Here is a 16,516-nt window from a genome sequence, read left to right as displayed (position 1 = left end):
TTTAAAATGTTTTAAATTGATGTCAGCCAAGGTCATTTGAAGGTCAAACAATGTAAAAATTGTTTCACAGCACTTTTCACAATTGTTTTAAAACAAAAACTAGAGGTATTGTGAGCAATGAGCTCACTAAATGATACCCCCCGCCTCCCATGTGATTATAATGGAAAAGTCCATGTTTTGCTGTGGCCGGGAAACCCAAAATATGTGTCGGATCAAAAAGTAAAATAGGAGGTGCACAATGGCAATATGTAATAAAGATTCTGTGAAAGATTCATTAAATTTCACTCTGTGGTATAAGAGGAGTTGCGGATAAGAGATGGGTACCCCAAAGCGTAACAGACAAACGGACGGACGGACATACCGATTACAGTATACCCTCCCACTTTTCAAGCGGAAGTATAAATATCATTACAACAAAGCTTGATATTGAGGCCTATAATATTTACTGTATAGTCAGATTGACAATTACATGAGGTCATGGATATTTTTATCGTCGCATATGTAAAGTTCTCTGTGTTTAATTAGAGTTAGATCTATCAATTAACTAACATACAGTTTAGTAATCTATGATTTACCTCAGGGAATTTATAAGCACTAAGGTGAAAAGGATGATTAAATGTTGAAAGATATGTTGTTTTCTGCGAGTGACATTCTCTCATTTTATTGAAAACCAACTACCTTTTGAAGTAGACGTGTTTTAATTTTCCTCCTATAATATCACTGAATTGAAGGATTTTTTCTCAGCATTTCCCGATAGAATTACAGTATCACAGAATCCTTGATTCGAAATCTTCTTTCAAAACATAATCAGTAAAATTTCTCATATCTACTAGCGAACAATGAATATCTAATTGACTCAGAACTTATGGTTTTCTAAATGCGTGTGTGAACTTTTCACTTCGGACAGGTATTTTAAATCATAGTACTCCGTTATATAATTATTTTACCATTGTGATTTTTCTCTATGTAGTTTTTGTATTTCTAATTCAGTAATGACAATGAAGTACATCTTAATTAAGTACGACACTCCAAGCCAGTAGCCATAACTGTTGATAAAAAAGACAGATCTAATGAGCACTTTTCTGAAATAAAAAAGCAACATTTGTACATGGCGGGGCCTTAAACAAATATTAGCTTAAATGAAAAGTGATATTTTATGCTCTTTACTTTTTCTGGTCTGTAAATATTTTTCTTTAAATAAAAGATTGTCAGTTAATACTGGCCGGCAAGTACTTTAATGGGATAAAACATCTCGAATCAATAATTTCATTCTTACTGGAATTAGGACCACCTCGCATGTTGGTCGAAAGTCGGTGCCTTTTTAAGTGCCAGTATTGAAATCTATGAACGCGATTCACCAGAAATTGATCAGCTTTGAAATAATTTTATATAAATAGATATACTTGTATAAATTTTTCAGATATCATCAAACGAATAATTATTGTATATTTACCAGATTTAGAAGTTAAAACATCAAAGTGATTCCAGTATGTTCAATTTATTTACTGTATTGAAGTGTTTGTATCCTTTGTTTAGGATACTTAAAAAGTTCACTCGTCATTTCCTTTTTTCTCTATCTCTCTGTATTAAACGGAGAGAGAGAGAGAGAGAGAGAGAGAGAGAGAGAGAGAGAGAGAGAGAGAGAAAAAATAATAAAAATTTTATGGTCAGATTATATGCCATAAAAATTCATAAAAAATAGTGAAAAAAAGGTTATTATAACAAAAAAGGTATAGAATAAGTTTTATCTTTCAGCTTCTTAATATATGCTATATTTACATGATATTTTTTTACGCCCTCATATGGAAAAATAAAAGGAAAAAATAATAAAAATTTTATGGTCATCCAGTTTATCATAAAAAAGTAGTAATTAGATGACCATTAACCTAAAGACAGGAAATGCCGAAATGTGAATGCTCAGACTACGAATATCATAATGATGTTCATTATTTCAAGTTCTCTGGGATATATCGGGTTCACTAGGTATATGTATCGAGTTCACATATGAATAAAAACAATTATTGTAAAGTGAACCACAAAGAGTACAATATGAATATGGATTAAACAGCATATATTTTTCTCCATTTGAATATAACAAACAATACACACCAAAACATGAATAAATTAATATAAGAGAATTATAAAGAATACATGGTTGAAGAAAAATAGCTATATATAAAAGAAAAGAGAGAAAAGAAAAAAAAATGATGGAAAAAACAAACAAAAAATATATTTTTTTTTAGTGTTTTTTATAAAATTATGAAAAAAAATAAGAGATAGACGTAATACAATATTGACATCTCTTGGTATGTCAAAAAATTAAAATGTTCCTGTCATAACATGGGCATTGAAGAAAAAATGAAAAGTAAAACAATATCAAATTTTAAATTTTAATCAACTAAATTATGTCCAACTAAAAGATGAAAACAGTGGAGTATATTTAATTTTCTTTGTCCATAATTGTATAATTTGGATTTTGTTTTATCATTTTTATTTTGCATACACTGTTTAAACTTTGCTACACTTGTTACAGATTTTAAGCTATCTGAAAAATTGTAGATGGTAAAAAACTAAACATATGATTGGTAAGTGATACGAATTATTGCGTAACGCTAATTATGTGAAACAGAAACTGTTTCTAAATATTCAGGTGTATAATCATTAAGTATTTTGTACATAAGTGTAGGTTTATCTTCTTTCACTAAGTGTTTGCCATCCTAATTCATTATACAATTTTTGTTTTGAGGAACCCAGTAATGACATCCTCTGCACACTCTCTAATAGATTACTCTGTTCCTGTGTGCAATTATCCACTACATTTCCATATTCTAAAATAGGCCTTATAAAAGCAATATAAATACTAATAAGGGAATCTCTGTTTAATTTGTATTTAAGACATTTAAACACATGCTTTATCATATATTTTGTATATACAGTATATAAGTCCAAGGTGGCAGTGACTTTGCTGTTGTTCTAAAATTTACATATATAATAAGGAAAATTAACATTTACAGTTTTGCTAGGGTTAAAGTCTACCATCCATTGTCTGGACCATTGTTTAATTTTTTCCAAGTCATTTATTAAAGAGACGGCAGGGGCTTGTGTATCATCAATTACAAACAAAGAAGTTTCTGCAAATAACATAATTTGATTTTCTAAATCTTCAGATATGTCATTAATATATATCAAAAAGAGGAATGGTCCTAATACCGAACCTTGTGGGACCATTAACTTTCTCTAAAGACCCTTCTAATAAAACTTTTTGTTCACGATCAGTAAGATAGTTTTCAATCCAATCAAATATATTTTCGACAACACCATTCTGCTTAAGCTTATAGAATAACCCCTTATGCCAGACCTTATCAAATGCTTTTGACATATCACAGAAAACAAATCTTACATCTTTGCCTTGGTCTAAATTGCTTATAATAGTATGTATATTTCTAGAAGCTGATTTACGGTCCCCAGGTTGGAATCCAGACTGATATAAAAGATTATGATCCATCATATAGTTGTGGAGATATTTGAAAATAATTTTTTCCATAATCTTACAGAGAATACTAGTTAAAGCAATAGGTCTGTAGTTTCCTGGTTCTTCTGGACTACCTTTATTTTTATAAACTGGTGTAATATTTGATAGTTTCCATATATGGGGAAGCTGTTTGCTGGTTAATGATGTATTGTAAAGTGATGAAACGTCATTGATTTATATACCTATTTAATTGGAAACCAAGGGAAGAATTTTCTTCTGATGACATAGAATTTTAAAAAATTGCCTTATGAAGACATTAAAAGACATTAGAATCGATTGGAAAATAAAAGAGACTGATGGAAGATCAGGTTTCCAAAGACTACATAGTTGTTGTCAAATGAGGAATTCTAGCATCTTTTTTCTTTAATTGTCTTCAGAGTACTAGTCTTGCATTGAATCAGAATCAATATCTAACCAGTTAATTTTTAAATGACCACTCGATATGATATGATATGATAAGCTATGATATGAAAATAGACAGATATTGGTAAACTATAGATGAAGAAAACAAACAAGCTCACAAATCCATTAAACAATACAAACTTTGAACCAGAGCAAATACGGACCTCTAAAACATTAGAGGTGGGATCAGGGTGCCATGGAGGACCGACCGGTCACACCCGCTGCTTCTTGTGCTTCTTTTCATGATCGGGAAAAACGGGATGACACTATCCAGTGTGTAAATGATGGTCTAACAATAAGTATGAAAAATGTCAGTCAGCATTTGACTTAATTATAAAGTGTATTTGCCGACAAGGTCATTGTATCGACCATAGAACTCACGAAATGATGACTTTAAACGAAACTCCATTCTTGTTGTATCAACTTGGTTTTCAATAACTTATCTCGTTTAATAATTTAGTCATTCGTAGAGGATGCTCTAGCATATCAAATCAACTGAGAGATATAAACCCCGTATGCTGGTGATGAAGGTATATTGCTTCATAAGTAGGGGAGGTTGACGATTGTAAAGTTAAAGTCATCACGTTTATCGTAAAACTTTGATGTTAGATTAATATTAACATTCTTTTTCTAGTAAAATATCAAAGTATAAAATAAAGATGTTTCAGACAATGTGGTATCTTTTATTTCAAGCTCATCGGAATATATCATATCGACATAAGAATGGAAATAGCCATTGTTCATTGACAATACGTCGTCGAAATATCTAAATGTCGAGTTGAAGACCATGGCAAGATAAGTAAATTTACGAGTTCCGTTTTTATTGAAAAGGCAGCTGTCAGTGATATCAAAAGGCCTGCACTTTTATTTATCTTGGGGAATGGTTGAAACGTTTAAAAAATCATACGATTTTAAGCTGTTAAATATGGTAAAATCTTCAAATTTTTCAAAAGTTTCTTGGAATTTTTAAGAATTCACATCTGATTTACATCACTTCTCGAATATATTGTGCAAAGTACTCTTGAAGTTTTTCCTTCACAACTGTTAATATCTAAGTGAGGAGTAAAGAAAGAGGCTTGATTGAACATTTACTGGAACATGCTACGTATCTTTGTTTGTAAAGGTTTTTAAAGAAATTTCGGAATGCAATATAGATATGATAATTCAATTTCATTTTAGTTGTTTGGGATATTAAACATATTCAAAATTGACACATGACTCCGTAGAATTTCTTTCTTAGAAAGGGAACTATGGGCATAAGTTAGATTACCACTTGTAGAATTAAATCCAAGTTCTTCTAAAATACAATTCATATAATGAGCCTTACAAACGAAGATAATGTTCTTACCTGTTTTGTCAGCAGGGACCAGTACGTACTGATCATGTAATCTATCTAATTCATTTTTCGCTTCTGGATAATTGAATACAGAAGGATAGATAGTTTTCATATTGGTCCTCAATCTTTTAATACACGATTGTTAAAATTTTTTTTTTCATGCGAGATCTTACTAGAGATCTAAACAAATGAACATTGCAAATAACCAAAATACGGCTTTGGAAAGAATCAGTTGTAAAAATATTACATTACATTGTAGCTGTTTACAGCTGTAATGGCCAATAATGAATATAGACTTATCATAGTTATTATATTTTTTACATTTTCAAAAAGGCAATTTTTAGAATTTATTATCTTAATAATGTCATTCATTTTATTACATTCATCACATCTTCACCTGTTTCAGTTTTATACAATTGTTGTTAGTTAAAAGAATATTTTGTCAGAGCAAATAAAAATTTAAAAAACCATCATGTTTTATCGTTTTTTTTAATAAATGGTTTTCTTTCATTTGTTAAACTTTTTTTTCTTTTCTCATTGGTTACTTTAACATTATAATTATTTCTAAATGGAAGAAAAATAATGCATTTAAAAGAATTGAAAATGTTTACATATACAATTAAATAGGATGAAAGATACTGTCATTTACTGATTTTTATTTTCAAAGAAAAATCAGTATAAACGACAAAACTGAAAAACGAAGGATAACCCGAATATTTCAAAATGAAGCCTTTGAAAAATCCTGAAGTACACACCAAAATATTTGTTTTATTTTTTCCACTGATCATGTTGAATCATATAATGGAAACTTCCACTATCTGTAAAAATTCCCAAACAATATAATTTTTTCATAAAATTAATATAGAATAAGTCAAATAAAACATCGAACAGACAAAAACATACAACTCAAAATGATTTAAGAAAAAAGGAGTAGCAAAAAAAAAAAAAATAAATAATAATAATAAAAATAAAATAAATAAATAATAAAAATAAAAACAAACCAAACTGAAAATTAATAAGATCAAAAACAAATTTTAGATCGACATATTTTTTCATACTACACAATATTTAATTTTTTTAGAGTAATATAAATAGTTTAGATTCAACCAGTATTAATATAATTTTGGAAATTACCCCCTCCTTCCCCAAGAGTCTTACTTTTAATTTACTTTGACTTCATATATAGGGTACTCTGCAAACTTTCTAGTCCAGTAACTAGGGAGTAATAATTATTCCTAAGCAAATAATAAAAACATGATTTTCAAATAAATAGCAAAAAATAAAGATCGGTCAAAATAGAAAAGAAGTACTTGTCAAGCAAAACAAAATGAAGAAACTCACAAAACGTCATTCGTTTTCCCAGTAATCATGCTAAAATTCGCCGACATATTATGAGTGGCAGGCGGTTTTGTTCTGGGTTGTCGATATTATTCATACATTATTTAACCGTATGACAAGTTGGAAGGTTGTTGTTGCACCTATATTGTTGAACAAACTGCTCGCCATTCGCGATAACAGGAACCAGACGCACACAAGCCGTGAAATGACTGGGACCCTTTACACCGCTGAACTATTGTACCTGAAATAGTTTAAATGAAAACAGGAAATGCACATGTCGTTGGCTATACAAACGAAATAAACCACTAAACAAAAAAAAAATGAATATAATTTATTTTTTATTAAATTCTTAAAGCCAATAAACTTAAATGAGATCAAGGACAAATGATTTTTCAAATGTCTGACGCTTTGAAATAAAAAAAAATTTCGACCGAGACTCAGCCCGAAAATCAATATGGTTTTGTGTTAACTTGAAGTTAAACAAACTAGGCCCCTTTTATACCCGTTCTAGTTCTTTGTCCAAGCCTATCAATATGTATTCAACTAGTAGAAAAACCAGTGTACACGATATTGAATATAAAGGTTATCGCTGGCTCTGTTGAAGACTTCTTTATTCCTCGATGCATGATAAAATTTTCAGATTGTTTTACAGCACTGAGCTAATTGTCGAATGAAATATCTACAGGAGATATCTGTGATTTTGTTAAAGACCCGACATATATTTTTAAATGATATATATGTGAGTGTCAAAAGAGGGACTGCCATTTATTGAGGACATCCCGAGATGCTGCAGCGGAACGTGTATGGATTATCACATTGCGCATGCCCTAATATGGAGACAAAATGAAATTATTTTCATAAGGTAAGGCGGAATAATTATTTTCCTTAAAATAGGCATATTGTATAGTAGGTCTAAATAAGTAATATTTGCTTTTCTGATGCACTGCCTGTATTTTTTTTTCTTTCCAAACAAGGGTAAATCGCTTTTACGTACGTGTCCTTTTATTATTATTGTCTCGTAGGAACAATAAAAGTTGATCAAAAACTTTATAGCCAAATTTGGTATCTTAAAAAAGAATTGAAATATTAAAAAAAAATCTTTTGCCAAAGTTATCTTAGTACGGTTGAGAAATAACTCTTAGATTATTCTAATTTCAGTAAAATGGTCACTTTAAAAAGCAAGGGTTTACACTTAAGATTTCTGATAACGATTATAAATATGTGTTTGTCAATATTCACTGACCTCAAAAGGTCATTTAGAATCTAAATAACATTGGTCTTATTTTGAGAGGAAAAAAATCCGGTCCCTCAATGCAGGTAAAGAACATTGCGACATAATTGATGTCATGTCGGGTTTTACTTGGCAGAATATACATTATGAGTTAACGGACAAACTCATCTTCGAATTTTACCTAATTCTTCCCTCTAATTTTGAATTCATTTTAAAGCAAATATGAAGCATGTGGAATGCAGCATATACTTGCATTTTATGATTGAACAGTTGAAATCTGTGTAACCTGAACGCGTACCTGTTAAGTTTTGATATCAAGTATACTGTATAAAACTTGTAATAATTTTCATGTGGGTCTCATCGACCCCTATGAGACTGTCCTGCTAGGTATACTTCCGTTTTATGTTTTGTTAACAGTATCAAATTTCAGAAAAACTTATTGTCTTTCTTTTTCACTTTTTGTAGAGTGCTCGGGTTTGTCATTGTTTAAAAATTGTTTTAATTCGTTCTAAATGTTTTTACAGTTATTGAGCTTTTATGTAATATTTATTTCGTTGACTTTTTTTTTCAAATTATTATTAAATAAACTTAAATTAGACTAGCCTTGTTGACAAATGGATGAGTTTTTAAACTGATGATATCTGGAGTGAATACAATGTAGATTTATTTGATCTGGGGGGTGATTAGTCAGTGTGCCGTATTAACTGATTCAAACTTTGGGGTCTTGTTATTGTTTTGCGGGCGTCCCCACTATTGTGATTAGAGATACATGTGTACTTATATTCATTCAAATTTCGCCCTTATCGCCTAGAAAAATCTTTCTTATAACCACTGCACCATGCAAAATAAGCATTGGGATTTTTTGCGTAAATGCCAAATATTGTTAAATTTCAACATAATAAGATTGGGGGAATAATTTTAAAGTATTAAAAAAACAGATATAAAATATTCTTATAATTTTTGAGCTCTCAAAATGAGTGAAAAGATTTACATTTTATACCTAGCAATTCTTAATCGAAGGTAACTGTTGACTAACTTTAAATTTTATGCCAGAAATTTACCGACTAATTTAAGGGTTTATTTTTCTCAGTTGGACACTTTCTTAGCAAACATTTAACATTTAAATCATTTAACTTGATAAACTTCGTTTACAATTTCCCGATACCAAAGGAAAACGTAAACACAAGGATAACATTTGTCAGGCAGTGATTTCAGCCTTCAATCGTTTAAGTATTTGTTTGTGAAACGTTCATTCCGGGTCACCCTCCCCGTTTTATACCCCGTGGTTAAATATTTCGATAAGTTTACCGAGATTTTCATTTGTATTCTTGCAAACCATAGCTTGACGTAATAAATTCCGTTATCAAAACTTTAACAAATGTTTTCCAAAACCGGCAGAAAAATGCTATTGTAAAGCAGTTTTGAAGATAAGATAATATTAGCATTCGGTTCTAATTTTCTCCAAGCAAAGGATTGGTTCGAAGGTAAATTTTCGAAAATCAGAAAACCTAATCTCACGATTGATTTTTGAGTCAAAATAAGCTTTAAACTATGGCCCTTAATTTTTTTTCTTTTCTTGCGTACAGGTAAGATACTACATTAATATTGAAACGCTCATTTTAAGTATTTGAGAATTCCTTTCATAGTCCAGCAAAATATCAATAGAAAATGAACGCATATACAAGAGCAATATTTCAAACGATGACACAAAGATGTTTGAAGAAGTCTGAACACTGAATTTTTTCTCTATCTTTCCTTGTCCAATTTTTAGTACAATGATTTTATTATCCGCCTTACATTTTACTCAAGCAATGATATCTAGAACAGCCTTTTAACGAAAGGGCTTACTTGAAATTAAGTAAATAAAAAAGCACTTCTAGTCGAAAATACCTCACTAAAAGGGACTATAGGTCTAAACAATATAGCACATTCTTCAACTTCAATTTGTTTTGTTAATTCCTCAGTCTCGAGTACCTGTTTTAAGAAAACAAATAGCAATTTATGACTTTCGATAGTCAATTTCCTTTTCGATTATCGAAAATATAAGTTGATTTTTGTGTACACAACCCTATGCGGTTAACTTGTCAGTGACACTTTCACAAAACCGACGCAAGGTGCGCTAAAGTTAGTTGCTGGTCCGTATTGCTTTGGATTAAACTGTTAAAAAGGAAAGAATTGGAAAGATCGATACTTGAAAAATGTCGGACATGGTATTTTGTTCTTTAAAAACTCAAAGTTGCCAAATATGATATCAATCACGTTTGATGATTGTATGTTTTGATTATAAGTGTGTATTGTACAAGTGGTGACTATTCTTGATGAATATCACTACGATTTGTGTTCAGTCATCATGACAAAGTTATACTCAATTGCAAAGTTAATTCAATTTTAATAGTTCATAGACCGTTTTGATCGTGAATTTGTTTGAAAGGGAATTTGAAACCATGATGATTTGACAAGGCCGTTTAAAGAAGATTTAAAATTACACATCGTTCGTATGAGTATCATTCGTAAAAATCACATTTCTTATCTAAATCAATATAACCCAAAAACCGTACGACTTTAATTATAACTGTTTATACGATGCACCATCACAACAATCTCTTTGAATTTCGATGAGTGCTATTTTTAAAAGTGACCCATTACTCGGATAAGTCGACCTTATTGCGTCTACAGCAGAATTTATTTTTCAAATTCTACTTGAGAGGGGGCATGACATATTCGTAATTTAAGCAATATATATATCGACGTCGGTTTATTTTTTCCTTCAATAGCAGATTTCTTGCATTCATTGATTGACTCGGTGCATTCCACTGACTCATAGAGAGTCTGCAACCTTTGAATGAAACATGGAGATAACAAACAACATTCAAAATCAAAAGTACATAAGACAATACAAAATAGGAGCAGAGCAAACTCGGACCTACAAATCTTATTTGGATGTTTTACAGACTATAGAAGTTAATGACCATCTAACAACTAATCCGAATAAATACAATGTACTGGTACATGTATGTCATACTGCTTTCCCGCCGACAACTTTCTCTAGACCTATTATATACATGTAGAAGTTTTTCACATTACTTTTTAATATTTCACCATATTTAGTAATATTTCACCATATATAGTATTATTTCACTATATATAGTTACATTTCAACATCAACCCCTAATGATACTTATGTCTGTAAAATGATTCGGTTTCAAATAGCATAATTTGAGTACAATCACTCCTTAACAGAGTACTGACAAAGAAATTGATGTTTCTTGACTGTCAGCAATCTCGCTTCAAGTCAGCATTTGGCAAACTCTATGATCATTATAAAGAAAATGTTAATGTTTCTAAATAGAACCTATCACTGGGTCGAGTTTTGCCTGCCATGTATCATATTATTAGGCGATTGTTTTTATACCAATTTAATTTACGGAGTTCTCTGTTTTCCTAACCATTAACAAGGGTTTGCGGCGGATGTGTTCAGTCGGCAGATGCATGATGCTTACTTCCTTGGCAGTATATACAAATTCCGGTGTTTCCATGGGGTCTGTGATTTGACCTTTTCCTGATTCGTATATTTTGCATGATTTATGAAATTGATCATTGTTCGTTTTCGCCAAGCTTTCATTTATTCATATAAATATTCATAATCTGTATTATACAAATTTGACACGACCAGCTGTGAATTTTTAAAGCTCTTGTCTTTATTTTGATGTAACTTTTTAAAAAAGGATTGATATTATGTAGACCAAACATCGAGCGTTCGTATTTTATTAGAACCTCATATCGCTGTCTCTTTTCCCAATAAATCGGCATTGCATTAAAACGGATATCTGAATACGCAATAAAATTGTTAGTAAATTTACTAAACCGGCCAACAAAATCCTATACAAGACAAATAAATAATGTATTACCTAACTTGCATACTTTTGATTTAAATTTTTAGAGGACATATACGTGCATGTGTTGATATTTCTTAGCCTAGGGCATATTTTTTAATAGCATGTAGGTATGATATTTTAAATGAAAATCACTTATGTAGAATATTCCAAAATATTCATTTGATATTAGAGAGAAAGAGAGAGATGAACAATTTCTAAAACGAAGTGTGTACAAACAAACAAGTTGATGATTTTAAATAGCTCTTTTACCTTTCTTATTCTCTATATTGATAGACCGGAGAGCTACAGTGCCATCCATTGAAAAAACTATATTTATTGCGCACAAAAAAGTGCGTTTCAGATTTATTTCTCCAAGTTTTTAAAACTGTAATCTCAAAAATTAAAATGTGTTCCTAACATATTCTTTCGCTGTTTCCAAAAAACATTTCTCATAATTGTTGTTAATAGTCCTCCTGACCCTGATATTGTAATCATCGAACATTTCGCTTATTTATACTGCCATTTTGGTTTTAAAGATAATTCGGTCCAATACGCTTCGTTCAGATGTCAACTTCGAGAGTACTTAATTGAGGATAAAGGAATTTTTTGAAATTTTTCCTTTTTTGCAATTGAGGTAAGAATTTGTTAATGCTCTGCTCACTTTTTTGTGCTAAATATACAGTTTTGTTTGTGTGGCACATCTCCGGTCTATCAATATATTTTTTTTAGAGCTACTCCGTATATTTTTACATTTCTTCCTATGGTAGATACAATGACCTCGTAAGCAAATACAATTTATCATTGAGTCAAATGCTGACTGACGTTTTTCATAATAATTATTAGTCCATTCTTTAATGTTTATTGTATTTCCATATCATAACAAAGAGTAAAAAAATATATGAAATCAACCTCTGATTTTTTTTTAGATGTTTTGCATTTTGTATTGTTTTATGGACTTTTGATCTTGAATACTGACCATATGTTTCATGAAATGCAAATGACACTTTTGATATATAAAAAAATACTTGATCCTGATCACCTCTGTTGTAGAGGTCCTTGTTTGCTCTGATTTTGTATTGTTTGAATGGAACTTTTGAGCGGAATACCGTTCATTGTCACAGTTTATTTCATACATTACTTTTAAGAGTAAAAATTCTTGTGTATGGTCACCTTGCCATGTTTATTGTAATTCTGTTAATTAAAAAAAATATGAAATTAATTAAACACAAATTGTGCATTTAAAAGATACATTTATTTTGAACTGTATTGTCAGTTTGTGTTCATTACAAACATTAATTTGTTTTGCAAAGAGATAACATATATTTGATTTTCAAAAATAATTCAAAATAGCAAGATATCTAGAATTCATCCTAACATGTGTGTTCAAATTAAGAAAATACACACATTAAAAATGTAGTAATGTTCGAACTGTCTTTATATCAACATGTTATAACAAAGTTATTTTTAAAAAAAATTTTAAATTAAAAAATTATACACATGCATTTTCAAATTAGCTGAACAAACTTATGCTTATTTCTCTTTTATGGCAAAATATACCTTTACAACTCATTTTGTGTTGCAATTTTGTTACATTTTGATTTGGCATATTATTTCAAAATAAAATGACGTGGAAGGCGGATCCAGAATTGGTTTATTTAAAAGTATTTTAAATTTAAATTAGAAAAAAAAATTCTCATTGAGATGAGGAGGGCGGAGTTATAGCAGGTATTCTTTATGTAAGCGTACTAGTACGGAGAATTTTTTGTCGAGTTAGCTCTTATAAAGTTATATAATCTTAGCATATTTAAATTTATTACCACGCGAGGGGAGGGATCCAACTCCAGCATGCACGAGGAAGAATACAATTTCCATGATGTCTAGATAAACATTTATGCAATCGACACTAGTCTACTTGTTTGCCTTTTTTCGAATTTTTTCAATCAAACGGGATATCGGGGGTTGGAAATGTCATATTACTTACACCTGCTGGAATGTTTAATATGAGAACTTGGCAGGTTAAGCATTCATAATAAATTTGAGTTCCTTAATTACGCAATACAAACAGAGGACTCTATTTAGTATTGTCTAATAACGGATTAAATGTCGCGGGGACTGATAGACAAATACTTACTAAGCTTTAGCTATACAATTGTTGAGTTATTATAAGAGAAAATCACAGACTTTACACAACACACAGTTGTAGTTCATTTGATAACGGGTATTTACAATCTAACACCCTTCATGCCAAATTGAACATTTTTTCGATACATCGGTATCAAATTTAATTAAATGGTATAATGAAAGATTTTGCCACATCGTCGCTTCGATTAATTCCTAAGATTGTCCAAGTTTCTATGTGACTTTAAGGCGTGAATCACCCCGAATTGCGATTGTTTCCTAAACTACCGACGAACATTTTTTATGTAAATAAAAGGATATGGAACTTGTCAATATTCAAGTACATACAGAATGGTTTTATCATTCGGGAGAACCCCCGACTCTTATTGATTTGTACACTGAAAACATTAATTGTACACCCAAGACTAACACTTATTTAAATTACATTTATCTAGATTATTATTCGCGATGACGATTTTCATGTATTCCATCAGAAATCTAAATTTTAAGATCAAATATCTCAAAAGTTAGCGTCATCTTTATATCTATTTCACGTCTTTGTTAAAAAATAAAGTTTGATCTAATTTAGACATTTTTCAAAAACACTTTTTTCAGAAATATGAAAATGCATGACTTTCAGATGACCTGAAAGAACTAGAGATATGAAAGGATAGAAATTATTCCTGAATGTCTTCTATATTTTGAAGACCTTTTCGGCGGCAAAGCGATGCGATTATTCATAATATGTATGCATTTAAACATATAAATGAAGATATCGAATGACACTTAAGCATATAATTTATAACTACCCCTATGATTTAATAAATTATAGTATGCCTGAAATGTTGGTATCTGTATTTTTAATGACCTTTTTTGACCCTTTCTTCTTTTATTTTAAATTTTCACCCTGCACTTAGATTTTCTCACGCCAAAATACGGATGAATGAAAGAAAAATGGGTATCAAAAATTATTTAATGTCATTTTATCCCTAAATTATTTCCCTGACAAGTTTGAAGACCTTGGCACAGCGAAGCCCTGATAGCTTTGTCCCTGCTCCTCGTCAGGTTATATTTGTGATTACGATATATGAAATAGTCTTAGTTCAAACAATTTCTTGTATTCTGTACAAATTAAAGGCCAGGATTAGGTATCAAAAGAAAGCGCTTTTCTTCCTTTTAAAGATTAAACTGACTAGAGATAAATACTGTTTCACCTTCATTGAATCCTTTGTGGCTCACCTTTTCTTGGTCTGTAGGCATGTTTGTTCCTTATTTCAAAACATAGAATATAAAAAAGTATGGGTGAGAAATGCAGCAATCTTATTTATTCTGATGATGGAAGGAATACACTTCATGCTACAGGTATGCTTACAATTTTTGATCTGAATTGTCTAAATGATAAATCCTTACTTTTGCTGGAAATAAAGTTTCTTTTGCGGGACTTTTGGAAACGTAACGCATAATATTTTTACTAAACGATTAACATATTTTACAAGATATATAAAAGCTTCATTTTCTACAACCGCTGAAAATATGTCAAACTAAACAATTTCCAAATATATCTATTTCTAATTTAAAGAATTATACACCAAATTATTGAATAAAAGGAATTTTTTTTTCGTCTTGCCAAAATTATTTAAAATATAAGTTAACATTTAATTGTTGTCCTTATTTAACTTTACTGATCTTCGTGCTCTTCTTGAATTTTGATATTCTTCTATGTGTTAAAATAATATACAAGAAGCAGGTGCGATGAAATCAGTGGGTTTGCTTTAAAAAATTGTGTTGAAATCTGAGGAACCTAAAGCATTGATATAAGGGCCATAGATTTATTCATTACAGGAATAATTTGCATTTTAACGGATTTAGCTTACGTCACAATATTATAACGTTTATTAAAACATGAACTACAGATCACTTTTTTTTCAAAGAATGACCTTGGTTTTAATGGTTTTACGCAAGTCATAAAAATACTAGATAAAACGACAATCTTTTATAAATTTTATAGGTTAATGCATCTTTCAAGTCTTTGTGAAGGTTAACCCTGTTGTATTGAAACAATCATTTTATGATTAATAAGGAACTTGACTTAAAGAAATCGACCCTTAGAAGGTTATCAATTGCTCGCGTAATGGTAAAATTTTCAAAACTTGGCATGTAGTTCAAGGTATTTAAACACGCTTTGTAAATCTTCCAAAAGTTTGTAATATTTTCCGATAAAAGTTGATGTTACCTAGATCAAAGAATGCCCCGCTTGTGGTTCCATGGTGGGCAAAATTCTATAAAGACAAGTGGAAAGTCCTAATCATCGTATAAGTTTACACACATATTTAAATCATTTGGTTAAATAGATTGATTTCCACCCCTGTATGAAATGCTAGAATTCAAAAATATAAATGACATCCTCCGTACGTTCCATTTCATATTTTTATGAAGGTTTTAAAACTTTAAATAAATTTTTCAACAAAAAATGATTAAACCTGTTTTCTTTTTAAAATATCATACTGTCCTAGTTTCCATATTATATGTAGAACATTTGCACAGAGATTTTATTCTTTCAGTAACGGCTAGACAGGCCAAACTGTTTAAAATACTCAATTATTTACAGATAAGTTCTACTGAACTATCATCTAAGGCTTCTGTGTGGGCCATTCCGGTTAAATCTTTTATCCTGTGTATATTTA

This window comes from Saccostrea cucullata, unplaced genomic scaffold (genome assembly GCF_032062105.1).
Source record: "Saccostrea cucullata isolate Sc308-1 unplaced genomic scaffold, CSIRO_AGI_Scuc_v1 ctg15, whole genome shotgun sequence".
Taxonomy (NCBI): Eukaryota; Metazoa; Mollusca; class Bivalvia; order Ostreida; family Ostreidae; genus Saccostrea; species Saccostrea cuccullata.
The sequence above is the reverse complement of the archived record's forward strand: the minus strand, read 5'-3'. Positions refer to the sequence as shown.